Source organism: Columba livia, chromosome Z, assembly GCF_036013475.1.
Source record: "Columba livia isolate bColLiv1 breed racing homer chromosome Z, bColLiv1.pat.W.v2, whole genome shotgun sequence".
NCBI lineage: Eukaryota > Metazoa > Chordata > Aves > Columbiformes > Columbidae > Columba > Columba livia.
Window position 1 is genome coordinate 53,117,924 of NC_088642.1, and position 18,771 is coordinate 53,136,694.

At 39.9% G+C, this 18,771-nt stretch overlaps 2 long non-coding RNA genes across 9 annotated transcripts in view; one reads left to right on the forward strand and one right to left on the reverse strand.

The window, feature by feature from the left end:
* The first annotated feature begins 802 nt into the window (after window positions 1-802).
* Window positions 803-18,771, forward strand: part of LOC110363003 (uncharacterized) — a 35,185-nt gene continuing 17,216 nt past the window's right edge. Inside the window, exon 1 of the long non-coding RNA XR_010468951.1 lies at window positions 803-1,019. This is a non-coding gene — a long non-coding RNA (uncharacterized LOC110363003). The remainder of the gene's footprint in view (window positions 1,020-18,771) is intronic.
* LOC110363009 (uncharacterized) overlaps window positions 876-18,771 on the reverse strand; it is a 68,046-nt gene continuing 50,150 nt past the window's right edge. For 3 of the 8 annotated variants that reach the window (XR_010468949.1, XR_010468945.1, XR_010468943.1), the window contains one exon: window positions 3,650-10,338. This is a non-coding gene — a long non-coding RNA (uncharacterized LOC110363009). Of the gene's footprint in view, window positions 2,433-3,649; window positions 10,339-15,042; window positions 16,582-18,771 lie in introns of those variants that run through there. The other 5 variants (XR_010468944.1, XR_010468947.1, XR_010468946.1 and 2 more) reach the window with 4 other exon arrangements.

Below are 18,771 nucleotides of genomic sequence, written 5' to 3' on the forward strand. Positions count from 1 at the left end.
CTAGCCTTTGCCCAACTTCATTGGAAAGGCCCAACAAAACAAATAGTCTTCAGCACATTACAGGACTAGGCCACAGCATGCTCTGTAATCATGACTGTATAAGCACATTTTGACCCTTTCTGATACACTTTAGATTAACTAAGTTCCCACTCTTGTCAGTACTATTTTGTAAGATCAGGCTGTAATACTTTTGACAGATTTTTACCAGCTGTCTATAAACACAAAAGGATGAGCAAGGTTGCCTTGCACTGGTGTTAAAGCATTTCATAGGCAGAAGCAATTTTTCTAATATAAATGAGGCTTTCTTTTTTTTTGGTAGAGTAACAATAAGGGCTGTACAGGCGTATGTGTAAGGTGGAAAACAAGCATGCAATTTGTCTCAAGTCCGTCACTAACGCCCAGCTAGTTTGCCAGCACGGAACTGTGGGACTCAGTTCTGTGTCCAGCCAGAGAGTACAAACGTTATACAACAGAGAAAGTTTGGGTTAAACCCAAGTAATCCTTAAACTTGTATTGCTTCACATGGATGGAATTGACTATATATGCGTAATTGCAAAAGAAAAAATAATTGGGAAAAAAAAAAACAGTGAAAATGAAATATTTCTGTTCATTGTATTCCTTGGCTTATAGATAGAAAATGTTCCAGGAAACAGGGAGTTGCTTAGATTCTTTGTTTTTTGTGACTTGGAAGTGCCTTCTGAAATACTTTGTACTGCCCAATCTGCAAAGCTTTCATGAGTCTACCTCATTTCTAAGTTCATGAGGGACTCATAATGTTGTACACCAGCATATACAACAGCTTTCACAAGTCCTGTAGACAAAAAAGAAGAAATAGATGCCTTTGTAAATGTGTTCCTGTTTTTATTTTTTTTTTTTAAGAAAAAATATGAGATTTGTGCCAGCTGTGTTCAGGTGGTGATCACTAAAATAGATTTCTGTCTCAAAAGAAAGTTCTGGACATCTTCTCTGTGCTGGATAAGACTACTGCAGCTGTAGATCCTCTGAGGAAAACAATCAAGGTGGGTCCTGGGGGTGGGAATGAGGCATGCAATGGTGGGAAGAGTGCCCAAAAAATATATTTACCAGAAAAAGGGAAAAACAAAAATACATGAACACAGGAAAAGTGTCCAATTGGAACAGCACTGTCAGTGGGAACTCTGCTGGTCTAACACATAACAAAGCTCTAGGCACAAGGCTCTCTGCTTTTTCATTTTTATTTGGAAAAGAAAAGATGCCTGTTGCCAGGATCATCAGAGATTGTTATTCTTCATTAAAGCCATGAGACCTTGGAAAAACCTGCCCAGCTCATTTTTAAAAAACAAAAACAAATAAACCCTGCAAGTGCCTAAAGGGAGGATAAGGTTACTTATTGTTGCTTAAAAATTCATTCGGTGCCACGTCAAAGCAGCAGTGGGTATATTTTAAAGTGACAGGTCTAAAAAATATTGTTCTTGCTCCCACCTGCCCCTGAACTCTCTCCGCTCCAAAAGAAGCATTCTTCGTCGGTCCCCAATTAGAGAGCTGGAGTATTTAAAATTCAAACAAGGACCTTCTTCTCGCTCTCATACTCATTAGCTCACTCCAGCCCTCCTTAGTCAGGGGATTTTCTAAAGAGTCCATTTAGGAGTGCTAATAATAGTAATTAGAGGTCGAGAAACCATCTTGAAACTTGACCCAAATTTTCACCCAAAACTTGAAATGAACACAAACCCTTTCTTAGTTTTGAAGGAGCTGGGAACCCCTTCAAAGAAGTAGTTCGTGACTTGGAATTTTTCTTTTTAAAATGTTGTTTCATTCCTGCATAACAGGCCCTTGAAAAATTATCTAAGCAGAAAGGCTGCTTTTTAAGAAACTTCTAGAAGCATTTGTTGTACTGTTCTTTTGCGCCTGCTCAAAATGCATGCAGTATTACCCAGTCTATTGTAAACTGTGGGCCTCTTTTCTCCCTCATTCGCATTTATTCTATGCCAATGGGATGATATTAAATTACCTCTTGCACCTCCCAGGAGTCCAGGCTTTCTTTACGCTACCTTTTCATGTCACAGATTCCAGGCTGCCTCGGTCTCCTGCGAATAACTACCGCAGCCTAACAGCTGCTTTGATATACGGCTTGATCGTACAGCTCAGTGTGTTCCAGTCTGTAGCTCAAGAAGTTAAAGCAGCAAGTGGCCTAGAAATTCCTTTTTCTTTCAGAACAGGATATTCAGCTGTACATGGCCAGTGCACAGTGAGGTTGGTGGCCGCAGCCTCCACGCACGGGGTGGATGCAAAAAACCACAACAGGAACTAAATTCTGGGTCACCAGCTCCAGTGGAAGTCACTCCTGGATCCCAGGGCAAATACAAAAACAGTGAGGTCCAATGCTTCTAGTGATGGCTTTGCATCATCCACATCCATCTTTCTCAAATATCCATCTCAAGGAAACAGGGCATCTGCATAAAGAGATAAGAATCAAGCCTGAAGTGGGCAACTCATAGTCTTTTCAGCACTCAAATTTATTTAAGTTTGAGCCTTCTATAACTGGATTTACATGAGAGTAATTTAGATCCTGAGCTACACACTGACTTTCTACAAATATTATTAACCTTTTTTAGCTATAATGCAAGCACTGGATTTCATTATGACCTTGCACTGCCTCAATAGTTTGTCTTATAAATCTTACTTTATGGCTGTTCCCTAAAGCTTCTAGAAATGCATTGTGTATTTTAAATTCTGGCAGATTTTTCTGGAACAAAAGGATTCTATATCTTGCAAAGGACTTTTAGAGTCATTGGCAAGTTTTCCCTTGTAATTTGGATAAAATAAGAACAGTTTTGAACCTTCAGCTGCAGTTCAAACCTGAACCAAAGTTTCTTTGAGATCCATAACATCTTGAACAACTTTAAATGTGGTTCATTATCAGAAGCAGACCTGATCCAAAACTGGAATTTCTTACTGCAGGGATATTTTAATATTTGGTTTTGACCTGAACTGAAACAAAATGTCAAAATGGCAAAACAATGTACGGCATGAGAAGGACAGAAATGATTGATTCAGAAATATCAAAACATTTCTTTTTGAAAATGTCAGAAAAATTGTCTGGAAATGTCTAAATGCTTCATTGAAGAATTTTTCCATCCAGATGTAACTTCTCAGCATTCTTAAACCCAAATATTTCATATCTGGCTGGGTTTACCTAGGGCTCTTTGTATTAATGCTGAATTATCAAATATGATCATTTTACTTGCTGGAAAGAAAGTTGTTGCTTCTAAATGGTGCGTGAACTATGTGCTGTTTTAGAAAGATCCTGTTTATACTCAGATTACATTAACATATTTTCTTTCAATATCTAGTCACAAAATATTTCTATTATGCAGATTCTCAGATAAAGTGTGCTTCCTGGTAAAACAAGAGAAGGAAAACTGAATCATAAGCTATGTGAAAATTCAAAAAATGTAGCTGTAGCTAGTTTTTGTTTACTAATGCATACCCTTTAAGAAGTGCTTGGATTTCAGCATGTTGATGATTAAAGTTGATGAAAGTTTAGAGCAAGAATAGAAGAATCTCTACAGAGAATCATCCAGGTTTTATACAGGTTTTGCAAAGTATTTCAGAAAAAGTTATTCCTCACAGCATAAAATATATGCAGTTTTATATGTATACAGTATAAACTCTCCTTGCTTTCCCTCTTCTCAATTCCCTTGCTGCTCTAAAATATTATTTGTAGTGGGGTCAGATTACATTAAATTGCATTTGTGTTACATTTCTGTAGTATCGGACCATGCTTGCATAAGTATTCTGTGAAGACAATGCCTTTTTCTCAGACATCATAGTGGGATATTGACTTGAAGATCTTTTTCGGACAATGGCCTTTTCATTAAAAGTGCCTTTTCATTAAAAAATGTTAATGTCTATAAAAATTGTTTAAGGCAGTTTTTTATTTACTGATCAAGTCTTCATTTTTCAAATATCCCTTGTATGGTCAATATGACCACTGCCTTCCTTGGTACCAGATATTAGTGCTTTAATATGTTAATACTGGGATAAAATGTTCCTAACTTGCCGCCAGATTGATATTATTCCTCTAGATTTTAGGAAAACAAAAATAAAAGGGATTGGAATGGTTGATTAATCTCTCTCTGAGATACAATTGCAAAAAAAGTGCTTGAAGACTTTTCACTGCATAATGGATGACATGACTGTCAAGAGTGAGAAAACCTGGGATCAGTTGCACTTAGTTTGTGTTTTATACACAGTTCCAACCTTCAGTTGATAACATCCTGCCTCAACATATTACTCTCACCAAAACCAATAACAGTGTTGGATTTTGTGACACCACATACCAGCAAATGTCATGAAAATATTCTGTCTAAACGAAACAAATCAACCAGACTTATTCATGGCAAATGATGGAAAATTCATACTTTCCCTGCTATCTGGAAGAACATTCTACAAAGACAGACAGGAATCTTGGTTAGTGCAATTTTTACACAATACTCAAGAAAATCTGAGTGTTAGAAAACCACTCCTGAACTCCCACGACTGATTCTGCCTTCATTCACATTTCTGAAAACCAAGAGCTGCTCCACTGAACTCAATAACAGTATAAAATCAGGGCAAGGTTAGTAAGGCTGTGGGAAACCCACACTTTGAAGTATACAGAGTTCACAGGCTTATAACTAGTTTGTAAGATTTATTGGACTTTGAGGGGTAGGCTGTGGACAAACTAAGCTTTGTACATAAGACAGCATGTATTTGACCCACTGTAGCCACACTCAATAGCATCTATGCCGATTTTTGCTCTGACTGAACCATATATCTCTCATGTTGGCCAAAAGAAGAATTTGGGGTACTTTTTCTTACTATGAGTGTCATATACTGCCCTGGAAAGACAAAGACGTTTGTGTATAAGCTTTTATAGCCTCATGTGGTCAGTTCCACATCCCAAATCAAGGCCATAATTATAAGGTATCAAATCTTGAGTTCTTGTTCTTCGTTCGGGTAATTTTTAAAATATATGGTGCCATTATAGTATCTAGTTTAGAGCAGTAGAACAGGAATGAGGAATGGAGACCAAATGGCACCTGCCAGTGTCCACTTGCCTCTGCAAGACTTCTGGAGCCTACTGGGGGCACAAAGACCTCTCCTTTCAGCCACGTAGCTACTGCAGTGGGCTCACTCACTAACTTCGGTGTCGCCAACAAGAGCCAAACCATACCTCCTGATTTTACACATGGAGCTCTCTGGCATAGTGGCTATATTTGCATCGCTCCAGGTCTTTATCAGGGGTTGTATAACCAGCAAACAGCAGTTGTGGTTGCCAGTGGTGTGGCCTGTGATTCTTGAACCCTGGGGCCGGCACACACAGCTACCCTGTGGATTCCCTTGAGAGGAAGAGAAGATAAAGGCTGACTGTGATACAGTATTAGAAATCCTGTTATATATCCAGGCTCTCTGGGTCTGACTAACAATGAGCAAATCGGGTATTTATCCCACCAGCTGAGGCGTAGAGAATTTGGATGATATGGGAATGAATAAGCTGAGTAACTCTCAGCCTTACTTTTTCTGTCCTGAGGTACATACACTCCCCCTCTCCCTACCACGCCTGTCCCAGACATAATTAACTTTTCTAAAGATTCATGAGAGCCTGTGTGCAGAAGTGACAGCAGAGAGGAAATACTAACTGTACAAACATGAAGCCAGGGCAGTTTTGAGCATTTTGAATATTCGAAGGCCAGCACCATCCTCATTAAACTCTGATTAGCGAGTGGACTTGATCCAGGCTAATTCACTGCTGAATAGGACTTTTTTGGCTTGCTTTTTTTTTTTTTTTTTTTTTTTCTCTGCCAGTTTATCAGAGGTAGGCAATTAAGAGCTCACACACCTCCGGGTCTTGTAGTTTTTTTGAAGCAGGGATCTCATACCAGCCTTGTAATAAAGCTTTATTGTCCTTGGGACAATATTCCTCACTAATCTCACTTCTGGCAATTTACTTTTTCTTGCTGAGCAGATTTAGAAACAAAAAAACTTTGAAAGGGCATGGGAGGAGGAATACTCTAGGGCTATCTAATCCCATCCCCAAAGTGGGAGTTTTCCATTCAGCTTCTCTTTTAATGAGCACTGGATAAATAAACTTTTACTGCAACACTACCTTGATTCAAGAGGGCTATGAGGACCCAATTATGCATCCAGTAGGAGCAAGGTGGCTGTCCGATTTTCAAAGCAAATGCTATGTAGCTACACAAGCCCCTTGTAATTATGGCTTCCCTGCAAATTTATAAACCCAGAGGTGAGCTTTGCTTTGGTTGATTGTTTAAATGCAATTATTACCTTTCATTCACTTCCAACTTGTTAATAGAGGTTGCCCAAATGCAGTGCTTGGAGTTATTCTTCCTGAGCCCTAGGATCCCAAAGGTTTAACTGGAAACCAATCATCTGCTTCATTGAAAGGGGCACAGTCAGGTCCGGTCAAAGATTAGCTGAAGAGCCAAAATGTTTGACAGACACACTGAGGGGGCCACATCCTATTTTCCACCTGAGAAAGTGAGGGGGAGTGGGAGACAGAAAGAAGGAAGCTAAAGGAGACAGGGAGTAGCTCAGAGAATAGAACGGAAGAAACACTAATCGAACAGACACTAATCAAACAGCAGCCTGGCTCACGGGAAGCACTCTGTTTATGTCATTTATCTTTCTTTGCAGCTGTCAATATTACATTCACAGCACTAAGATGTGTCTTCCTCTAAAGTGCATGAAGGTTTGTCTACAGCCTAAGCCTGTTTAAAAAGAAATAAAGGGAAGAGGTGTGCTCAGTGCCAGATTTTGCAGTCTTGGTCTCCCAAAAGCCCATGTTCAGTGGGTGACGAGGAAAAGTGCTCCCTTCCCGCTTCTAGGCTCCCCAGGTGGATGGGAGCAGTGAACAAAGCATGGCTGTGACATGTAAGTGAAGGCATGGGATGTACTGAGTTGCACTTATGTACAGCTTGATGGAACCAAGGCAGTTCCTTGGTCCTTGTCTTTCAATCACATGCCAAACCTTTTATGGATACAGATAAATATCGGAGTTTAATATTTAAATTTATACCAATAACATGATGTGTCTTACATATGATATACATACAGTCTACATGTGCTGTAAGTACCTCATAGTATGCTTATTAAAGCTATATGAGATTACATATTGTATACACAAGTAATATGACATAGCCAGTTGCATACTATTCAAGAACATAGGCCCGACATATATAAAGCTGAGTTAGAAAAATCATTTATTTGTTGAAAATGCTCTTTGGAAGCATGGCAACCATTAATGACTTAGTCTTTGTGTTGATTTGTGGGATTTGCACATGTATACTTTTTCAATTGCTGTTGATTTTAATGGAGTTGTGGTATTGCAGTCTGTTTTAATGCCTCTGTCAAGGAGCTTGCAGTATATATTAAATCTCTCTCAGAACAGATACAGTGGAGATCCACTGGACTAACAGAAAGACACGGTAAGGATGAGAAGCAATCAATTTTCATCCTGTACAGAAGAAGGATTTTGCAAAAGGAAACTCATAAAGCACAAGATGAGCTAAAGCCAGACAGTCTCACACAGTCATACAAGATGTTTCCAGCAAGAGACATGAAATAGTTAGGATCAGGCAAACAGCAAAGCAAGCTGGACAAGAGAAATTATGATTCAGAATGCATGGCATGAGCTGTAGTTTGAGCCCATGACAAACACTGTTTTAGAGCAGTGAGGGATCTGAAAGGGAAAGGTAAAGGGAGTTTATACTGCTTATAAATGCATCTGCATATATTTAGTCTTACAAAAAGCAATGCTTTCAGAAATGCCCCGTGCATATGCACATATGTATTCATGTGTGTTTCAGCCTACTTTCTTTCACTGAGTGTCTCTCAAGGATTAAACAGTATGTAAAATATGACATGGGGTTTTGGAAAGGGTGTGTTTTCACTGTGTCAGAGTATGAGGATTCAGCATAAGTCTCAGGAAGACAGCAAGCTGGACTGTAAATCACAGTTCCCAGGAAACTGTGCTACATAGTGGACTTCTGTCTCTAAGTTATTTGCAGAGAATGCAGCCAGGATGTGCTCCTTGACTCCTTTCAGACTCCAGGGACTTAAAGCATATGGCACCTAGCAGATCTGGAAGTCAAGCACAAAACAGGTAGTTACCTGAAAAACAGCAACACTTCTACTAGCTCTGCAACAGAGTAGTTTATGCTAAATTACTTTGATCCTTCAGAAAAATAAATAAATAAATAAATAAATAAATAAATAAATAAACAGACAGATAAATAAATAAGTTGAGACCATTTGTAAGTTGAAAACAGTTTAAAATCTCTAAAATCTCTAAATTGGGAATTCACATAGAGGCAGAGATCAATGCTGTAGTCACAACGCTGCAGAAGGGAAACCGCTTGCTTCTGTGGGCAGATCAGTTTCCTCTGATTTGCAGGCAATACTTAGTTTTCGAGAGTTCACTGCAGTGTGTCCTCGTACTGCACTGGATTCCCTCAATAACTGTATGAAAGATGTCCATCTCTCTGGCCACCAACGCATGCTTCCATTCTTCATTTCTCTTGCCTAATGGAACAACAACAGCATGACAAGAGCCTGAGGTTACAGCCAGTTTCCTGCTTTTGTCACCTTTAGGCTAACATTTGAATAATAGGAGCTTGTTTTCTAATGTATATTTTTTTGTTTCTAAAATCAGGAGATAAAATCTCTCCAGAGCTACAAGCTTACCTGCATTTAACAGCTATAAACAGCAGAACAGGGGCACAAGCATCCTTTCCTGAAAATCAGGTTGGCTTCTAGATGAGTGAATAAATGTGAATAAAATTCAAGTTGCTCACAGGTACAATCAAGTGATAGGAAACTTTCAGTGAGTTGCTATTGAAAATTTGACACAGTTGGCCAATTCAGTGTGTGTGGCTGCTCTAATGTGAAAGTCCCCTAGGCTAAAAAACAACTGTTTTAGAATGCTGAGCTGTCCTGTGAGCAACCATCTCAGAAAGGCCTGACTCCTTTCTGGTGGTTCCTGTTGTAGGAAACTACACAACACCATTATGAGCTATTATAACCTGGAAAATCCTTAGCTTTCCAAAACACTGAGAGAGGAAGGGGGGACTGTATGCATTCGGCATACTCTTTTTTTGTGACTGGCAAGAGAGACCATCCACATGATCCTGGTTTGCAGTCTACTGACCATCCAACTTTCCTTTGTGAGTCCAGAGTAAATTTTATAGCCCCTTGCCGTGTTAACAAAAAAAATCTCCAGCAATTGCTTTGCACCACATGAAGCATTCCTTCAAGAATAAGATCTTCAAGGATTTGCCAAATTCAGATTTTAATCAAGTGTAATGTGACGAATGAAGCACGACCAGATGAGAACTGTTTCTCATAACTGCTGCTAAAAAGCATTCAGAAGCATCAGCCATGAGTTTGGCAAGGAAGATGGTGCATCTAGGGACTGGAACTGAGTATGCTTGTAGTTCCTGACCTCTAGAGAGTTCAGTATGTGCAGCTGATCTCTTGTTGCTTCTGTTTAGATGTCTCAGTTTCTGATTTTGTTATGTACCTAAAAGCACTGGGGTTATCTTGTCCCTGCGGCTACACTGGATACCCGCAAGGTATCAGAGCTCTACCCATAGCTCAGCTAAAATAAGTTTGCTGTTAAAGTGATCTCTTTTTTTCCAGTGCTCTCCATTTTGCTTCTAGATTCAGCTTCTCTGAATCTAATGATCCTTGCACACACCTAGATTCAATCTTGTTTGAAAAAACACAAACACATAAATAAAAGTGTCTATCTAAAGCCCAGTTAAATAACATATCAGTCAATATCTTCTACTTATGCTACTCAGGGCTCTCCCCTTTATCATCACCAAATTCCCTGAATTGCCATATAGAAAAGTATCATCTGCCAGCATTCAGTTGTACAATTTTAGTCCCTTTTTACATGAAACTCCAGTTTCAGTGGCCAAGATGCAGGACGGTAAAGGCATGAATGTGCAGTAGTACTGTGCATGCTGTATCCTTTTACTTGACATCACCTGTGATTGTGAACTTCTAGTCAGAAAGCTGTCACAAGGGGAGCAATTTACCTGAAGAAGGGCTGTTACCATCCCATTTCAGTCAAACTTCATATTGCCTTCTCCTCCTAGGTTGGCTGTCCACTACCACCTTTTTTCCTCCTCCCCTAAGCTACCACTGCTTGTTCATCACCTCTGGGTTCCAGCTCCAGCAATAGCAGCTCCTCAAAGATATTGTAGAACTGTGTCCATACTGAGACCCTGATGACCGGAGGTGTGGTTAAACCATCTGTTTATCCAAATTAGATCATATTATCCATGAACACTGAAAAGGAAAATAGTTTCTTAAAGTAAAAGCAAACATATTTTCAAGTGATACTACTATCCTTGATAAAAAAATTTTGCAACTGAAGATCCTCATGTTATTGAACTCCCTGTGGTTGGTACAGGCAGTCTAACACCAGAAAGGACTCTGAGGGGACAACTTCATTCACCTTTGCGAAGAATGAAAAATGAAAACACAAAAGTAAATGAAGTTTAAACTCTTTATGAGGTTCTGATGGCACTGCAATGCATCTTTATGGGCCTGGCAGCCTATCATCATGTTCCCTAAACATGCAAATTTGGTCTGATGGCACAGAATTTCACCCAGATTTTATATAGGCCATTTTTCTTTTAATGTGAGCAACGGTGAGTTAATTCATTAACTGGTTTGTCAAATCATGGTAGATCAGGGGTATACTAGGGAAAAACTGGAGTTTGAAAGGATACACATGCTAACCAGATTGCTGATTTCTGACTGTAAAATCGAAGATGAAACATAGCCAAATAGAGAAGCAACAGGTTTCACAGAGTGGAAAGGTTGGTTGTTTTCTAAGCCAGGTTACATGAAAGATACATGAAGAGAAGGATTCACCTTTGCTTTTGGAAATACCAAATCACATTTGTCTATATTAAAAGGTTTTGGCCAGGTTACCGGAAATATCTTGAAATAACTTTTCTTTTGTAAAGTCTCTACCATCTTTACTAGCTGAAATCTTTCCAAATGTAGTATGCTTTCAAGAGCTAGAAGACCTTGAGTAATAAACTCTTTAAGAGTGAGAAACTGCTTATTTAGACCAAAAAAAAAAAAAATAATCCATGTCTTCCGAATTTCAGTAATAGCAGCCATCTACACGCTGATTCAGATTTTCAGATTTCAGCTATCAGCCTTTACTCCTCAAATACAAAGGTGATGTGTGCCACAACAGCCAAGAGTAGTTAGATACTTAGTCTGATTTTCAGCACTGGATTTTACCAATTCCGGTGAAGTCAACAAGACTCGAGAAGTGTTTTGTATAGCTGTAAAAGCCAGTCTTATGTTTTGCAGCCATTTGAAGACCCAGTTCTAGCTATAATTTCACCTAGCTCAAAAAACAGTGTGAAAAATAAATTTCCTACCCAAAATAACATAAACATTTTGAATCATTCAAATGATCCAACTATTTAGAAATTAATTTACATTAAACCTGCTTTGCTGATTATTTGGTGTTTACCTTTCAGCTGAGACATAGCCATTTTACTAGCCAGTTTTGGTTTTGAGTTTAGTAGTAACATCATCAGGAATAGTGGTTACAACACAGGAAATTCTGGACATTTAAACATCTGTTCTCATTGTGTTTGGGAGTAGAGAAGAAAGAATTCTGTTGCTCTGATACCATGTTAAGTTTTTCCTGAAGCTTTAGTTCGGGTAGAGATTTCCCTTTGCTTTGAAATTGCAATGCAATGAAAACTCTGCCAGATCGATCTCACAGCATCTTTCTCCTTTCTATCCTGTTTGCCAGCTCTTTTTATGTCCTAGGACATGCTATGCACATCAAAAAGGTGTTGTAGGCAAAAGAGAGGCAGTGAGCAAGAGTAACCAGCCAAACATCACACACTAAAGGGCAGTTTGAGGTAAACCAGAACAAATGAAAAAAAATATATATTAGTTCCTTTCTGCCACCTCTGCTAGGATCACTACTTTTTTCCACATGTGATTATCCATTAGCTTCGCACTGCAAAAAGAGACAGCTGAAAAAACTGCAGTTAAAAGAAAAACATGACAGAGAGTTTTGACAACCATAGAAAAACAGTTTAAAACAAGCTGAGTTTATACAGAGAATTCTTTAGGCTCTGTTCATAGAGAGAGTTACGGTCCATTAACATGGCTTTTCGTAGAGTATTCTGCAATAAATACGTGGTGAGCATTGCAGTTTCTCATTGAGTGAAGGCTTCTGATCCTGAAGGCAGGAACAGCGCAGCTACTACTCTGAGAGAACATAGCCGCTGGAGCACACTAAAACACCAGCATCAGAGAGAGACTAGGCAAACCTGGGTGCACCTCCAAGATGAAGCATGACATGTAGGCAAAAGAACCATGCCTAGATGAACATCTGCTACATTGAATTAAACCAACTTCACAAGTACCCTCCATTTGTGTCCTGTGACATGGTTTTGATTTAAATAATCTTTCCAGCTTCAGGAGCGGAAAGGACACTGACTAACTTCTAAATCTTTTGGGCTGAATTATAGCTGCCATAATAGACATCAATGGGCTTCAGGATGCTCAGTGTGCACAGTATTTTTCCTAGTTTTCCCAAATAGGAGGCAGCTGCTAGCTGGGTGCTTGTGTTGTAAGCTACAGCATTAGTGACCACCGAGGCTGGGAAGGATAGAAGTCCTTGCACTGGCGCTACCAGAACATATTGTGTGTCAACAGCATGATAAGATAAAGTTGCAGATCTCCTGTCTCCATCTAAGCTGACTCTGCTGACCTCCACAGATACATAATGTGAGGCCTCCAAAAACAGATTTTCATTATGTCAGTGCCATAGCTGCATCCAGCACTGCTGTGTCTCACCAGTGGTAGTGTGGAGCAGTTCTTGTGATTTCCACCTGCACTGTAAGCTGGCTGAGGCCATCTGGTTCCATTTAAGACTGCAGTGCTGGACTTAGCACCTAAAGCCGTGCTCATTTCTTATTCTAGCAAATACAACCCTAAGATCACCTGTGGGGTGGGGAAGTACTTTCTCTTTGCTTCACTCCTTGTGTAGATCCTCTTGTTGAATGTGTTGCACTCTGTATCAGCCAGGTGATCCACCACTGAGATTTTACTAAACTTGGGCAGGGTCTCAAAAGACATCACATAGTGGCATTGTATAAGAGCAAGAAAAAATCTCTAAGTGTATATATATATTCATACTCATATGGACTAGAATCCTAGATCTGAAAATAGCTATTAGAAGATGTGAACAGAGCAACAGCAGAGTAGCCATTTCCCTGCCAAAACCCAGTTCCCAGCTTCCTGCCATTTAGGAAGCTACTAAAGTGATGGTTGTGTGTGCATTTTTATATTTTATACAGTCTGATGATTTTTTTTTCTCCCAAGAAGCTGTTTGCTCCCTCTTTGAAACCATTAATGCTTTTGGCCTTTGCAACCCTCTGTGACAATGAATTCTGCTGTTAAAAAAAAAGTTGTGTTTTTTTCTTTTTTCATTTTATTTCTGCTTGATAATTTAATCAGTAGCCCTTTTTCCCAACTCAGTCACAAGCATGCTGTGTGATTTTGGATAGCACCTACAATCTACACCTCAATTCTCCATCTGCAGAGCATGAATAAAAGCATTCCCTCAGGCAGACTTACACTGAAATCAAATGACACTAAATACCACTTTAGGCAGATATATGCTGTCATTATTTTAGCATCCCAGCTTATCTGATAAAAAGATTTGCTAAAAAGGACTACAACTTTTGTGAGAGTATGTTCAGGTAAGTCTGAATGGAGGCAGTGGAAGGACTTCAAAAGCTGACAAAAGAAATGCAGCAAGCAGCTGTGGTTTTAAAGGAAAGGATGCAGCTACCTTTGACTCCAGAGAAGAAACCACCCTTCTCCCATCGCATGTGCCTGCAGACAATGACAGCACAGGCAAACCTTGCATTTCATTGCCACAAGAGGGTTATACAGACTTGCATGAACTCTCCCTCTGAGGGTCCAGTGAGAGGTGGACACCAAGCACCAGTCAGTAATTCTGAAAGTGACATTTTAAAGAGAATCAAAGCAAAGAGAGGCTGGTTTGGGACTTCGTGTGAGTTTTGTATTCGTCTCGGTCTCTCTGGTTTCCTTGAATCCTGAAGGTGAGACAGAGGTGGATTTGCAGCTGCACGCTGAAAGGGGAGCAGAGGACCTTTTTCCCATCCTCAGCGTCCCACTCATCTCTCTCCCATACATGCCAAAAAGAGAACTTATCACAGTCTCCCTAGGCAACAAAACTGATGACAGATAAGAGACGTCTTTCAGGAAAGCCTAGCTGCCACTGTCAAGGTGCCACAGGGCTGAGTGCTCCCTGAAGCCGGGGGGTCATCATGGAGGTCCATCAGGGCAGGGCCTGGCAGCCAGGGCTTGTCCCACCAGCCCAGCCAGAAGCAGGGCAGCTGGGGGGCTCTGGGACAGACCCAGACCCAGGCATTGCACATGTCTCTGGGGATGGCCCAAGGCTGGACCAAGCTGTAGGCTCATGAGTGGTCCTGGTTTGGTGGAGGCCGTGGCCCAGCAGGGCAGGGCCATGAGGAGCTAAAGACCAAACCTGCTGTTGTGTTGCTGGGGCAGGGACTCCCTCCTGACAATTAATATTTAATAAACTACAGGCCCTGGACACAGCTTTTAATTGCATGTGCCCTCTCAGTACTGATATTTAGTGTGTATCTGGGTGGGTTTGGTACCAATCTGTGTACACAAGAGATAGACACAAACATATGCTGGCAAGAGCATTAGGTGCTGCGGCCACAAGGCTTCAATTGCAAAATGTGTTGTTACAAAGATTGGCAATTATGATGCATGCTATCTATCTTCATAAATGAGCTGAATCCTTCTCATTCAACAGTTACCTCCTTAAAGGGCCATAGATTGGACATATGAAGAAGGCTTACTGTGGTTTCAGTAAGCATGGAAATGGGTTAGGAATATCAGTGATAATACAGGCTCCAGTGATACAAATGGCAGAATTCCCAATACTGTGAAAAGCCTGCAATTTCACTCTGAACAGAATGCTTGCTCTCTTCACTCAGTAAAAAATTCTGCCCTTAATCGCTGCAGAAATCGCAGTTATTCTGTACCATCTGCATGATCCATAGCAGGAAAACTCAACTCTCTGCAGGCTCACAAAGAGGCCTGAGCAGCATCTGAGGCCAATCTGTCTGAACCCCATCTCAAGGCAGGATATTTTCAGCTTGCGAAGACACAGTGTATTTTAACATTGCTGATGCTCTTTGTTTACAAAACATACATGTGTGATGAAAAACCAGCCCTTTCTTTCAGACTAGTTTTCAAACGACCTGCAGCTAAGGGTGGCACAGATGAGAGTACACTGACTCCCATATTACTGACTGTAAGGACATCTGTTTTTCTCTTGTTAAAAGATGTATATACAAGTTTCCACAGTCTTTAAAGCCATTTGACTGTAAGTATACTGAAATCACTGATATACGTGTCAGTAATGTAGCTGTAGACATGGACCAGATCCACCTCCAGAGCAGTTTTTGACAATTTCCAGGCTTTGCTATTGAAATGAAAGTAGATGCTGAATGTGGGAAAGGCTAAAGCTATGCTGCTTGGCTCAGAGCCCAGGACTGAAAGATTTGGGTCCACTTTTCCAGCTGAAAAATGTAATGTACTTCCTCCCAGAACTTCAAGGGATTACATACTCAGCTGGAGAAAACAAGAGTAGTTCCAGTGAAGTCAATGGAACTGCAGGCATAAATTGGATTTCTGGATCCAACATGTATTATCTCTTAGTAACCAGTTAGCTTGAAACTCATTAAACATGAATCAGACATAACAATCACTAACAAGAAAAAGAACATTTTTTTAAAAAAATTTTGTCTTTGTTAGATTAATCTGTGTCAAATAGTGACTATTTAGCTTTAAGATCAGCTCTCTATGTGAACTGTATAGAGATAACCTTTCTGTTAGTGCACAGAAATTGTATGGAAATTCAAGCAAATAAATTATTGGTCTGGAAACTCTTAAAAAAATATTAGATATTCCTTTGCTGCTACTTGCCTTGGATATTCCCAGTTTACGAAGTAAACCTCCCAAACCTCTCAGTCAACATTTTTCTAAAGTATTACACTGAATTCAACATATTGTGTTATTGGAAAATTACCAGAAGTTTACTACTAGAGCATGAAAAAATAAAAAGACTCATAATATGCACAGTTACCTATGCGTGGCTTAGTCCAGACATTTTATTTTTACTGAAGGCCTTAGCCATGCAGAAGATGGAGTGTTTCAATTGGGCACTTTGGCTAACAGATCTGTGTTGTTTTATTTCTCTCCTTTCCATCATACATGTTCTTTGGACAAAAGTCAGGCCTCTGTGCCCAAATATGCAGCCCCAGGGCACTACGTGAATGGATCTGGTAGCTCAGGTTCTTCCACTAATCCAGGTCAGCATCTGTCCCAGACACAGGCTTTATCTTGCAAGTCTCTGTGAGGACATGCAGCAGGAAGTGGCAAGTTATTATCCTCCTTTACAACTCTGAGTGAAATCTACAGAAGGATGCAATAAAGTTAATTACTAGGCGTTGTCTTTCACTTGGAGGTAAATCTGTGGCTTCTTGAGGCTTGCTTCTTCACTCAAAGGGGAAAAAAATAGAAGTATTATCAGACAGTAAGTGTATCTACCAAAACAAGGACTGACTTTCATGCAAGTGAGGACCTGAGCTAAAAAGAATAGAAACACAGAATCATTTAGGTTGAAAAAAGACCCTTAAGATCATTGATTCCCACCGTTAACCTAACACTGACAAGTATGTGCCCTTTTTGCTTTTTTGCCATGACTGAACAAGTATAACTTGGTGAAAAAGTGTAGTGACCTCTTGGACAGAAGACCACAGTATTCTGAACTTACAGGTCACCTTATGACTTGCATTTATGTATAGCATTTCATAACATAATTTAGGTTGGAAGTTCAACTCCATGTCCCAAACAAGCATTGGAAGGCTTTTCTTAGGTCCCACGAAAGCCTCCCCTCCTCTCTTGTTTCCTTTTTTCCCTTCTCCCTCTCTTGTCTTGCACTGACATTAGCTTTGTTGCAAGTCCTCTGGTACCACACTCCATGGCTCTCACTGTTTTGCCTGTCATCTTTGGTGTAGGCATGGGTCACAGCCAGGAGCAGCTCTGGATCAAGTGTGCAAAGTCTGCTAAGTCCTCAAGGGTCAGGATTTTCTGCAAAGTGAGGTTGTGTCAGGACAACTGCTTAAGGAGGAGGATTTCCCTTAGACCTGGCAAAGCAGCCAGTGCCAACCAAACATTTCTGTAGCATTAGCAGCCTTGCTAGATTGTGTCTGTTTCTTAATGCAGTGTGTTTAAATGAAGGGGAAGGAAAGAACAGGCCTCGTGCACCCATCTGTCCCTATCTTTGCTGAGATTTGCAGCTTAGTCCTTGCATATTGAGCTAAAATGGTGAAAGGGAAAAGAGGAAAAGGAAAGGGGGAAATGGGAAAAGGAGAGGGGGAGAGTGAAGAAGGGAAAGAGGAAAAGGGAAAGAGGAAAGGAGAAGCACTGCCTACAGGAGTTGCTTTTATCACTATGTGTATGCTGGAAAGAGAGTCAGTAACAAGGTACCATTCTCAGAAGGGTTTGGACCCTGAACCAGGTCTCTTAAGGAACTGACAGTGGACTGTCTTTTTCTTTTGGCCATTTCAGACTTTCCAAGTTACAACTACTGATGAGCAATTCTAAGATTTCTTGCAGGTTTTACACAGAGAAGTGTTAGAAAACACATTTCCAACATTGAAAATTTGCCAATATTGCTGTTTAATAGTATTTGAGTTTTCTTTAAAATTATTGGGTCTACCTTATCTGGGAATACCCCAAACCAGTTTGTCTTTACTTCCTTTAGAGTTGTTACTTTCTCTGGGTAACAATGGGAAGTATCTTCCTGAGGCTCCCTGCTGAAAATGTTCTAAGCACATAAGTTAGCTGGCCAGTTTACCACCTGATCTCCTTTGATTCATTTTACAGTCTATGTAGAGAAAGAGGTAACCTTGGAGAGAGAGAAGAGTAAACAAGTAGTTGAGCTAAGCAAGTTAACTCTGAAACTGCACATTTGTGAAACAGAAGTCAGGTCAGCAGCAGTTGATAATCATCATGCTATTGCTGCTTAGTGGTCTACATGAAAGGGGGATAAGTAATGAGAAGTTATACTATAAAAATATCTTCCTGTTTGCCTTTTTGTTTTTTATTGACTCACCAAGGAGACCAAAGACAATCTAGACCTAAAACATCAATAGACTTTTGTGGACCATTCTAGGTCTTTCTGAACTTATTGTGCTACTTACAAAACAGACAGAACATAAGTCTCTGAGAAACAAAACTAGCTGGAGAGATCTTTCTTAACTGGTAGAATAAGAAAGGAAAACAGGATGCAATATATAACATTAATTTGGCATATAAGTATTTAGCTGTTTTTATTTAGGCAATAAGTCAACAAAATGGTGGGTTATATTAATTGTTAGAATAATGTGAAATGTGATTTAAACTGAATGCTGAGAATGACTGAGGATTATTGCATTCTCCAGGAATATGATCAGATCTTTGATCCTAATATTACTGATAGTAATGAAATTATGTAAATGGATTCCTGCTTACTACAAGAATAAGGCATCCTAGGTGTGTTAGTGGGACACCAGATAATGCATAGCTGTAGAATAAATTCTGAATTAGTTTATGAGAGTT